Source organism: Apium graveolens, chromosome 3, assembly GCF_009905375.1.
Source record: "Apium graveolens cultivar Ventura chromosome 3, ASM990537v1, whole genome shotgun sequence".
In the NCBI taxonomy this organism is placed as follows: Eukaryota; Viridiplantae; Streptophyta; class Magnoliopsida; order Apiales; family Apiaceae; genus Apium; species Apium graveolens.
Window position 1 is genome coordinate 54,102,090 of NC_133649.1, and position 8,411 is coordinate 54,110,500.

An 8,411-nucleotide genomic window follows, 5' to 3' on the forward strand; every position below is an offset into this window, starting at 1 on the left:
TCATCGAGCTTTAAAGACCAATCCTTCCTTGACGGACAAACAACCTTCTCTAGAATGCGCTTTATCTCTCTGTTAGACACTTCCGCTTGACCATTTGTTTGCGGATGATAGGCAGTAGCTACTCGATGATTCACATTATAACGCTGCATCATAGAAGTGAACTTACGGTTACAAAAATGCGATCCTTCATCACTTATGATTACCCGAGGCGTTCCAAACCTTGTGAAAATTTGCTTATGAAGAAAATTTAGCACTGCCTTTGCATCATTTGTCGGTAAAGCTTTAACTTCGACCCATTTTGAGACATAATCGACTGCCAGCAAGATGTACTGATTATTGCAAGACGAGATAAAAGGCCCCATGAAATCGATTCCCCATACATCAAAGACCTCGACTTCAAGCATCACATTTAATGGCATCTCATCCTTCCTTGACAAATTTCCCACTCTTTGGCAACGATCACACCTTAACACAAACTGATGAGCATCCTTGAACAAAGTAGGCCAGAAAAAACCTGCTTGCAGAATACGAGCTGCCGTCTTCTCACCTCCATAGTGTCCACCATAAACCGTGGAATGGCAGTCTCGTAATATCCCCTCCGTCTCACAGAACGGGATACATCTCCTGATGATCTGATCAGCTCCCTGTCTAAACAAATATGGTTCATCCCACATATACCACTTCACCTCATGCAGAAACTTCTTCTTCTGAGCGGATGTCAAATTAAGCGGCATTATATTGCTGACAAGATAGTTTACAATATCTGCAAACCATGGTTCTTCCTCCTGAATTGCAAACAACTGCTCATCCGGAAAAGATTCATTGATTAACATCCTATCTTGTGAAGTAGAATCGGGATTCTCCAACCTAGAGAGATGGTCAGCTACTTGATTCTCAGTACCTTTTCTATCTTTGATCTCTAACTCAAATTCCTGAAGTAAAAGCACCCAACGAATGAGTCTCGACTTCGAATCCTTCTTAGAAACCAGATAGCGAATAGCTGCATGATCAGTGAATACTGTTACTTTCGTACCAAGCAGATAAGATCGAAATTTCTCAAAGCCAAAGACTATAGCCAAAAGCTCCTTCTCAGTAGTGGTGTAGTTCAATTGGGCCCCATTTAAAGTCTTACTCGCATAGTAGACCACATGGAAGAGATTTTTCTTGCGTTGTCCCAGAACTGCACCTACCGTATAGTCACTCGCATCACACATCATCTCAAACGGTTCTGTCCAATCTGGTGCTGTAATAACTGGTGCAGTGATCAAACTTTTCTTGAGAGTCTCGAATGCTGCCAAACATTCATCATCAAATTTGAAAGGCACATCTTTCTCAAGCAAATTACACAATGGCTTAGATATCTTTGAAAAGTCCTTGATGAATCGCCGATAAAAACCCGCATGACCAAGAAAACTACGGATTCCTTTCACAGAATTGGGTGGGGGAAGATTTTCAATGACTCCCACCTTGGCCTTGTCCACCTCCAGACCCTTGCTAGAGACCTTATGCCCAAGGATAATGCCTTCACGCACCATAAAATGACATTTCTCCCAATTAAGCACCAAATTAGTTTCCACGCATCTTTTGAGTACGGCGCGCAGATTATTCAAACATTCATCATATGAGTGTCCAAAGACGGAGAAGTCATCCATGAACACTTCGACGTTATTTCCAATCATGTCAGAGAATATAGCCATCATACATCTCTGAAAGGTGGCCGGGGCGCCACATAACCCAAACAAAACTCTATGAAAAGCAAATGTGCCAAATGGACAAGTGAAGGTAGTCTTTTCCTGATCCTCTGGTGCAATACAAATCTGATTATACCCAGAATAACCATCCAGAAGATAAAAATACTCATGTCCCGCCAATCTGTCAAGCATTTGATCAATGAATGGGAGAGGGAAGTGATCCTTCCTTGTGGCTTTGTTCAATTTTCTATAATCCATGCATACTCTCCATCCTGTAACTGTTCGGGTAGGGATGAGCTCATTCTTTTCATTTGCGACCACAGTGATACCTCCTTTCTTAGATACACATTGCACGGGGCTCACCCACGAGCTGTCAGAAATAGGATAAATGATGCCTGCATTTAGCCATTTCAGAATTTCTTTCTTCACCACCTCCTTCATGATCGGGTTCAGTCTTCGCTGCTGTTCCACAGTTGGCTTACTACCTTCCTCTAACAGAATTTTATGCATACAATATGAAGGACTTATCCCCTTGATGTCTGCTATGGTCCATCCTATAGCCGATTTGAATTCTCTCAAAATCCTTAAGAGCTTGTCTTCCTCACTACCTGAAAGGTCAGCTGAAATAATAACAGGTAACGTAGATGAATCACCTAAAAAAGCATACCTCAAGTGTTCAGGTAATGGTTTGAGCTCCAAGGTAGGTGCTTCCTCTATTGATGGTTTGAGCTTCCCTTCAGCATTCTTAAGGTCAGAAGTACCAAGAGATTCAAATGGTATGTCCAGCTTTCGCTTCTAGGGAGAAGCGTTTAGATATTGTAATTGCTCGTTGCTATCTTCATCATCACTGTCAAATTCCCCCACTAAGGCCTTTTCCAATGCATCAGACATTAGCATGTGATCGAGTTCCGAAGTAACCGCAGAATCAATCACATCCACTTTTAAGCACTCCTCATCTTCTGTAGGGAATTTCATTGCCTTGAATACATTGAAGGTCACATCCTGATCTTGGACCCGCATAGTAAGTTCCCCTTTTTGCACATCTATCAAAGTACGGCCAGTAGCCAAGAAAGGCCTCCCCAAGATTATGGGAATCTTCTTATCTTACTCAAAATCCAGAATAACAAAATCTGCAGGAAAGAAGAGCTTATCCACCTTGACGAGCACATCCTCAACTATGCCTCTTGGGTAAGTAATGGAACGGTCCGCCAATTGTAGCGACATGTATGTGGGTTTTGGATCAGGCAGATCCAGCTTTTTAAAGATCGACAACGGCATCAGATTAATGCTTGCTCCCAAATCACAAAGGCACTTGTCAAAAGTTAGATTGCCAATGGTGCAGGGAATGGTGAAGCTTCCTGGATCTTTCAGTTTTGGTGGTAACTTTTGTTGCAGAACAGCGCTGCATTCTTCCGTGAGAGCAACGGTTTCAAGGTCATCCAGTTTCACCTTCCTTGAAAGAATAGTCTTCATAAACTTCGCATAACTAGGCATTTGTTCCAGAGCCTCCGCAAAAGGTATATTGATGTGAAGTTTCTTGAACACCTCCAGAAACTTCCCGAACTGTCTATCCAGCTTTTGTTGCTGCAATCTCTTAGGAAAAGGTGGTGGAGGATAGAGCTGTTTCTCCCCTGTATTAGCCTCAGGCAGAGTGTGTTCAACAGTAGTCTTTCTTGGTTCCGCCGCTTTCTCCTTTTGCTTAGATTCTTCATCTTTAACTTCAGCTTCGACTTCTTTTGCCTTTTCAGCATCAGCTACTTTTCCAGACCTTAAGGTAATAGCCTTGACTTGCTCTTTAGCTTCCTTCCTGCCTGGTACTTCCGTGTCACTGGAAAGAGTGCCAGGTTGACGATTGAGCACTGCATTGGCTAATTGACTGATTTGATTTTCCAAGGTCTTGATAGAAACCGCCTGACTCTTGCACAACAGCTTAAGTTCCTCAAAATCAGCACTAGTAGGTGCAGCTGCACTTCCCTGTTGAGGATATGATTGCCTTGTAGCATACTGTTGTGGTTGCTGGAATCCAGGTGGGTTAAACTGTTTACTTACTCCTTGCTGATATGTTGGTTGAATAGCATTCTGATTATTCCCCCAGCTGAAATTTGGATGATTTCTGTTGTTAGGATGATAGGTCGCTGGCACAGGCTGCTGTTGTCGCTGATAATTATTCACATACTGAACAGATTCGTTGACAAGAGAACACTGATCCGTAGCATGAGAACCTGCACAAAGCTCACAAACCATAGCTATTTGATTAACTCCATACGTAGCCAAAGAATCAACCTTCATTGATAGCGCTTGGAGCTGGGCTGCAATAGCGGTGGCTGCATCAACTTCCAGAATACCTGCGACCTTGCCTGACGTCATCCTCTGAGTTGGGTTTTGATGCTCATTTGCAGCCATCATCTCGATAAGATTATACGCCTCGGTATAGCTTTTAGCCCATAAGGCGCCTCCAGCTGCTGCATCGAGCATGGGCCGAGATTGGGCCCCCAAACCATTATAGAAACCAGTGATCACCATCCAATCCGGCATTCCATGATGTGGACATTTTCTCAACATTTCCTTGTAGCGTTCCCAAGCCTCGCACATAGATTCTGTAGGTTGCTGCGCAAACTGAGTAAGAGCACTCCTCATAGCAGCAGTCTTTGCCATTGGATAAAACTTCACCAGAAACTTTTGCGCAAGATCTTGCCACGTAGTGATGGACCCAGCTGGTTCAGAATGTAACCAGTCTTTAGCCTTATCCCTCAGTGAGAATGGAAAAAGCCTCAACTTGATAGCCTCATCAGTCACGCCATTATACTTAAAAGTGCTGCAGATCTCGACAAAATTCCTTATGTGCATGTTGGGGTCTTCAGTTGCCGCTCCTCCAAAAGAAACAGAATTCTGCACCATCTGAATAGTGCTCGGCTTGATTTCAAAGGTGTTAGCTTGAATAGCCGGATGAAGGATGCTTGACTGAATGTCATCAATTTTAGGCCGAGAAAAATCCATAAGAGCTGGATCAGCTTGAACAATACGATCTCCCATGTTTACTGGTTCTTTCTGCTCAGTTCCTGAATCCGAATCCTCAAAATCTAACTTCTCCGGTGTATCAAGAACTTCGTCTTTCTCCTCAGCTGTATCTAAGGTCCTCTTGCGAGCACGAGAACGAGTTTGCATAAACGCTTGCTAAAGTACCTGAAACACAACCGAAAAGAGTAATTAACTACTACGTCCTAATCACTGAGTCCTAATGACCAATGATGGTAAGTACATAAACCAAACAAATATGCCGAGTCCCCGGCAGCGGCGCCAAAAACTTGTTAGGGCGAAATCACGCACTAATATTCACGCAAGTATACGCGTTCGCAAGTAATATAGAATACTTTCTAGTTCGTTCCCTCGGAGACTCAGACTAAGTTATTGTCTAATTAAACTCACTCACCAATGTATGATTACTTCTCAATGTTAAGATAACACTTAAAATTATTGATTAAATATTAATTATAATTAACTACTTAATTAACCACTTAACTAACACTTCAATTTATCAATAATAAAACACTCATGAGATCACAACTTCATTATTACTTCCTTCTATAGCCATTGTTATTACCTTTAGCATGTGACAGTGATGATATTAATCGAATAACACGAAACTGATAAAAGCCAACTTTCATTGTACTAATACCATTCTACCAAGCATCCACAATTAAGATAGAAGTTGAATAGTCATCAATTATGTTGAGTTCCTATATGTCTACAGAAATTGACAACACAACGATTTAAGCACAAGTTATTCCTTTTGATTACATAGGGCAAATAAAACTGTTAGAGTTACCCACTAATCATGCACAACGTACATGAACCTATGCTAGCATGGCAAGTTCTAAACCTCAAGATCCACCGTCGCTTCACAAGAGATTAACACCCTATCTTATATGTTCGCGACGCACATAAGACGAATACGCACAACCAATACTAGATATCATGCAATCATCACACACTAAAGTATTAAACAATTAACTAAAGAATTCCATAATAAATCCATTGCAACCCCATGATCACGATTAGCCCATAATAGAACTTATCGCCATCATGGGTTCATATGAAATCATGATAAACAACACAAGAAAATAATAACTAAACTAATTATATTAAAACCGAGTACGTCACAAGAGTAAATAAGTCAAAGCAAGAAAACTAGCATCCAACGTTACAACGAAACAAGAATCACAAGAATATATGCTTCCTCTTCGCTGTAGTGTGCTAAATCGGTCTTCTTCCTTATCTCCTTCGCTTCTTGCGTAAAACACAATCTAAAACATAATCTCCTTCTTATTCTCTATAAAAACGTCTTAAATCTACTTATATAATAGTCCCATAAAACTCAGATTACATAGAAGTTGGAAGCCAAACAGAAGTAAAAGTCTAAAATAATTCAGCTTTTTCCCCGACCCTGCGCGGCCGCTCAGCATTTCTGTGCGGGCGCGCAAGGCTGCTGCGCGGCCGCTCAGCAATGCTGCGCGGGCGCGCAGGACCCTACTGGAAAAATTCCCGGTTTGCTCCGTTTCTTCGCCATAATCTGCCCGTTCTTTTCCTCTCTCAATGGTGAACACATGCCAAGGCTTATTCTTGATGATTCCTCCTCCGAAATGCAACTAATACCCTGAAATGCATAAACACTAGAAAAACGCATCAAATACACAAAATACTTGATTTCAAGACACCAATTTAAGCCATTTTAAGACGTTCTAAGTGGTATAAAATGCCACTTATCAACTTGGCTTATATATCACCAAGTTACATGATAAAAAGACAAACAAATAAGACATACTGTTTCTAGTCTAATTTCATGCACCTTCATTTCTCTATCCAGCATCTTTGAATATCTTCAGTTTAGCATGGAAATGGAAATGCTTCTTTTTTTTATCTAAAACCTGAAAATAGGCTGCCACATTCCATTTGCATACAATTAACGCATGTGACTGTCAAGTCACTATTAACTGCTCTTTTCTAATTTGAACATCCGTTGAAGCTTCATTGAATCATCCATTAAAACTGTGGTTGATCATCCGTTAAAACTTTGGTTGATCATCCGTTGAGACTATGTGAATAATCCGTTGAAGTTTTAGTTGAGCATCCGTTGAAACTTTTCGAATCATCCGCTGAGACTGCTGTCTTGGTAGTTAATTCTATTTCATTTATACAAGATTACAAGGCATCTGATATTTACAATTAACCAACCTATCTTGCATATCAATCTAGTAGTCAATATGACTTAAACATTTGACAACATCTAGTTCACTAAGGCATTATAATATGCAGGAATGTGCTACTAAACTTATTATTACATAAGCTACCCTTTCAACGGATGTTGAATTGATCATCCGTTGAAAGCTACAAAATTACTTAAATAAAATCTACTAAGTGTTTTGTTCAAGTTATCATCAAGTACATAATATATTCCTAACAGAATGGTATACCATTGGGTAATTCTAAGGATGATCCCACTCACACATCGAGTTCTATTCCTGATCATGTGGAAAAGATGACAAATGTGGGGGCGGATCCTGGTAGTGACTCTACTCATAACGAAGTAGAGGAACCTAGAAGGAGTAAGCGTGCAAAGGTAGTTAAGAACTTTGGAAGTGATTTTATCACTTACAACATCGAGGATGAGACTTCAAATTTTCGTCAAGCCATGGATTATTCAGAGTCAAGACATTAGAAAGGCGCTTTGAAGAGTGAAATTGACTCAATTGTTTCTAATGGAGCATGGAAGTTAGTTGATCTCCGTTCTGGGTGTTCTACAATTACATGTAAATGGATCTTCAAAAGGAAGTTAAACCCTGATGGCTCAATAGATAAGTACAAGGCTAGGCTAGTCCCTAAGGGCTTTAGGAAAAGGGAAGGGATTGACTATTATAATACATACTCTCCTGTTTCCCGAATGACAACAATCAGAATGCTTATTACATTGGCTTCCGAACATGGTCTTATCATTCATCAAATGGATGTAAAGACAACTTTTCTTTATGGTAACCTTAAAGAAGAGATTTATATGGATCAACCTGAGGGATTTATTGCTTTTGGTAATGAGAGGAAAGTATGTAGACTAGTAAAGTCCATTTATGGCCTTAAATAAGCACATATAGACTGGCATACAAAGTTTGATGAAACTGTTTTAGACTTCGAGTTTTTAGTTAATGAAAGTGACAAGTGTGTCTACTATAAGGTTAAAGGTAATGATTGTGTGATTGTGTGCTTGTATATAGATGATACTTTGTTCTTTGGAACCAATATTGAGATTATTAAAGAGACAAAAAGTTTCTTGAAGAGGCACTTTGAAATAAAGGATATGGGTAAAGATAGTGTGATTCTTGGGATCAAGTTAACAGCCAACTGATGGAATAACATTTTCACAGTCTCATTATATAGAGAAATCTATACTTGAGAAGTACGGTTATTCAAATTTTAGATTCGCTAGTACACCATATGATTCAAAAATTGCCATAGTCAAGAATAGTTCAGGAGTTCCCATGTCTCAGTTAAGGTATTCTCAGATTATTGGGAGTTTGTAATATCTTTCTAATGTGACTATACCAGATATTTCTTATTTTGTGTCTAAGTTAGCTAGATATACAAGATGTCCAAAAAAACTCACTGGGAGGAACTGAATAGAGTTCTTAGATATCTCAAGGGAACTCTTTCCCTTGGCTTGCATTACCGGAG

At 40.1% G+C, this 8,411-nt stretch overlaps 1 non-coding gene across 1 annotated transcript; it reads left to right on the forward strand.

Moving 5' to 3' along the window:
• Positions 1 to 4,224: 4,224 nt before the first annotated feature.
• LOC141715636 (small nucleolar RNA R71) lies at positions 4,225 to 4,331 on the forward strand. Its single transcript, XR_012572391.1, has one exon. It is a non-coding gene; the product is annotated as a small nucleolar RNA R71 (small nucleolar RNA).
• The last annotated feature ends 4,080 nt before the right edge of the window (positions 4,332 to 8,411 follow it).